A 3,880-nucleotide genomic window follows, 5' to 3' on the forward strand; every position below is an offset into this window, starting at 1 on the left:
AGAAAGCCAAGTTCAAGGTTGTGTTAACACCAAACACCATGAAGTGGCAATTATCCAATTAATGTGATTAGTGTAGACTGCACTAACAATGTCTGCTCTGCATCCCCTGCCTCCCACATCATGTGCTCTATCAGCTGCTCGGCAGAGAGGACACTGGAAGGGAGAGGCTGGGCCTCCAGAGACTCCAGCCTGCCCCTCTCAGCGCCTGACTCCTCTGACTTTTGTTTGGAGATAATAACCTTGTGCCCATGATAAATCAGTCTATTACGATTCATAGGCTAACCTGGGTGGGAGCCTCTGAGGAGACCAGAGAAGCAGGCACATGAACGAAAAGCACTTGAGGAAGCACATGATACAGACAAACCTGCAGCCAGGAGCTTCTTCTAGGGCAGCATGTGTGTACAAAATACAGCAACTTTGTGCCTCTATTTTCATGATCCCAGAGTACAAAAAAAACAGGCTGGTATTTCACAAGGAGAATGGCCACCACAATAGCCGTGGGAGTGTTATTGCTGATGGTGGAAATAATGGCGATGATGATGGCTATGTTTTGGTGGTGATCGTATTATTATTGATGTTGATTGTGTTCTTTGTTGGTGGTCAAGATATTGATGGTGATGATATGATGGAGTTGATGGTGATGATTATGGTAGTGTTAGTGGTGATGACAATGATGATGATGGTGTTGATGGCTATGATAATAATGATGGTAATGGTTTGGATAGTGTTGGTGGTGATGATGGTGAGTGATGGCTATGTGATGTTGATGGTGATACTTACTGGTGATGATGATAATGATGGTGATACTGATGCTAAAGAAGAGGATGCTGGTGGTGGTAGTGGTGAAGATGCTGATGGTGATTATTGGTAATGCTTTGGAGTAGCTAGTGATTTAATAGTGATGTTGATGGTGGTGGTGCTGCTGAATGTAATGGTAATGAGTGTGAATGGTAATGGCTGGAACTGATGAGATGCGGGTGATAATGCAATACCGATGTTGAGAACAGTGAGGATGCTAATAGCGTTGATGACACAGATGGTGCTGATGATGCTGACGGTGATGATGCTGACACCGTGGTGGTGGTGGTACTGCTGAAGTGCGATGGTAACGTGATAGTGATGCTGACAGCTTTGAGGATGCTAACAGTGATGGTGTTAATGATGCAGACAATGGTTGTGTTTGATGGTGCCGAGGGTATTGACAATAGTGGTGGTGATACTGCCTAGGTGTAGATGGTCTTGTGATGGTGATGCTGATGGTACCAATGATGGTAGGGAAACTGCTGAAGAAAATGATGATTTTGGTGGTAACAAGTTAAAACACCTCTCTTTTGGTTCACCTGTACAGCCAATGAAGGAAATGGCCTTGCACGGAGCCCTTTCACAGACATTCCTCTGCTTCAGAGTTGGGGTCTAAACTTTTCTATTAATTCTGAGTGGCTCTTCGGCTTGCTGAACCAATAAGCTACAATAGAAATGAAGTCACCAGACTTCCAAGGCTAGGTGAGAGGAAGCCTTGAAGCTCCCTGCGTGAGCCTTTCAAGACATTCTGTGAGCCCCGAGCTGAGACCTCAGAAGTCCACATTCCCTGAGAAGGTACTGACCAGGCTGTGCCAGGGGATGGTAAGCACTGAGCTGGGTCGTCTGATCATGCTGCAAAGAAAGCCACAGTCGACTGTCCAGAGCGGCTCGCTGCTATCTGAATGCCCATGAACATCCCGAACACCATATTAGCTGGAGACCTGTGTCACTCCTGACCCCCACAGTCTTGGAATATAGTTGACTGTCTTTGTGAGCCCCCAGATGTAGGGGCCCCATGGTACACTACAACCGACACTGAGGCAATATGTTTGCCTGCTTCAGGTTCTGAGGCATGTTCTGGATGGGCATGGCATCTGTGGGTGGCGGTTCAGCTCAGTATCTCAGGCCTAAGCCCGGCCTAGCCTTGTCTTGCCATGGGGGCTCTTTTGTACAAAGAACGCTTTGAGACTTGGTTCCTCCATGTGAGAAGGTAATACACTTTGAGGCCAGCACTAACAGAACTATAAAACATCCCCGTCGAAAAAGCCAGTGTGAGCAAGGAGATTTAACCAGGGCACCATAGTGGCACCAAGCAGGGCATTCACAAGGAGGGACAGGCATGAGGGTGTCTCCCATACAGTTCTAGGGTCCTGATGCTGACTAGAGTTTTGCCCTGCTGATCCCTGAGGATAAGGAGCCCTTGGAGGCTCTGGCTTGTTGCCCACAGCTACCCTGAGGGGGTAGGGGAGCAGCACCTGCTCCTTTTTGTACCAGCCAGAGGGGAAGTGTGTCAGCACTGGCTTGCCATCCTGATTTCTCAGAGCCCTCAGAACTTACCTGGGAGAAGGGGCGTGACACAAATGAGAACTTGGAGTCTTTAAGCTTCAGGGACTGGACCAAAGGGTCAGTGCTAGGGCTGGAATTTGATACAAGATCTGCAGGACCCCTGAGACTGTCTCCTTGTCATCTCATGGGGCCACACGGTAGAAATCGAGTGAGCTTTAGTTAAGGACAAGGGGCATCTTTCTGAGAAGCTCCCTTTCCTTAGAGGAACATGTGTTTTCTTTGGAGCAGGTTCCTCCCCTGAAGAGGGTAACCCCTCCCAACAGGGCAAAGCTCAAAGTCTCCTCCAATTGAACACACCCAGTGCAATAGATCTTACGTTTTATTTGGGGGCTTGAAGGAGAATGCAGTAAAATGCTAAGCTGTGGAAGTGGGGACCAGGAGAAAGCTCTTTGCTTGTTGTATCCTGCAAGGTTAGGACCATTTTTTATATGCCCTTGTGCTGAGGGTTTTAGATACTGTGGGGTAAAATATGGAGATAGGGCTTAGGAGACATCAAGGGCCTGCAGACACCGGGCCTGGGATAAGCAGCCAGATAGAGGGACAGGGTAGATCCACAGTCACACCCAGGAGGGTAAGAATGTGTGTCACACTTCTTTTTCTTTTTCCCTTCCTTCCTTCCTTCCTTCCTTCCTTCCTTCCTTCCTTCCTTTCTTTCTTTCTTTCTTTCTTTCTTTCTTGGGACAGGGTTTCTCTGTAGCTTTGGAGCCTGTCCTGGAACTAGCTCTTGTAGCTCTTTTTCCTTTTGCTTTTGAGACAGGGTTTTGAACCTGTCTCAAGAGTTCAGCCTGGCTTTGAACTCACTGTGTAGCAGGGCAGGATCCTGAAGTCCTCCACATTCTCTCACACCCAGCTCCTGGCTGCTGGGATTACAGGCGTGTGCCACCAGACCTGGTCTGTGTGATGTTAGAAACTGAACTCGGGGTCTCATGCACACCTAGGCATGCACTTTATCAACTGAGTTACAAACCTAGGCCGGAAGTGGCTTTGACACAAGGCTCCTTCACCACCAAGGGACTCCTACCACAGCATTCTAAGCTCTGGGTATCTACTATTTCTTTTTTTTTTTTTTTTAGGCTTGTTTTATCTTAATGACTGATCCACCTGAGGCCACAGGCAGCCCACTATGTACAGACACAAGGGAAGCTCTAAAAAATAATATGGAAACCTTCACGGATTTGCGTGTCATCCTTGTACAGGGACCATGCTAATCTTCTCTGTGTCGTTCCAATTCTAGTACATGCGCTGCCGAAGTGAGCACGGTATCTACTATTTCTGCCCCAGACGTCCCAATCAGACCGCTCTTTCTGCAGTCACTGTATCCTCTGAGGTTTGAGATCTGATACACATCCTTTCCCTCCTGGGTGTGATGAGGAGTCCACCTGTCCCTCTGTCTGGCTACTGATCATTGATCCAGTTTTCACCTCCTATGTAGTCTAATGGTAACCACAAAATGGACACCACACTATGGGCAGATACACTGTGAGCCCATGCCCACACTTAGGTATGCATCCCG

The 3,880-nt window shown here is 47.9% G+C and overlaps 1 non-coding gene across 1 annotated transcript; it reads right to left on the minus strand.

Moving 5' to 3' along the window:
- Window positions 1-3,518: 3,518 nt before the first annotated feature.
- Window positions 3,519-3,625, minus strand: LOC126509483 (U6 spliceosomal RNA). The gene has a single exon (XR_007594158.1). It is a non-coding gene; the product is annotated as a U6 spliceosomal RNA (small nuclear RNA).
- Window positions 3,626-3,880: the final 255 nt, after the last annotated feature.

Source organism: Alexandromys fortis, unplaced genomic scaffold (genome assembly GCF_014885135.2).
Source record: "Alexandromys fortis isolate MF-2015 unplaced genomic scaffold, M_Fortis_MF-2015_v1.1 scaffold_72, whole genome shotgun sequence".
Classification (NCBI taxonomy): domain Eukaryota; kingdom Metazoa; phylum Chordata; class Mammalia; order Rodentia; family Cricetidae; genus Alexandromys; species Alexandromys fortis.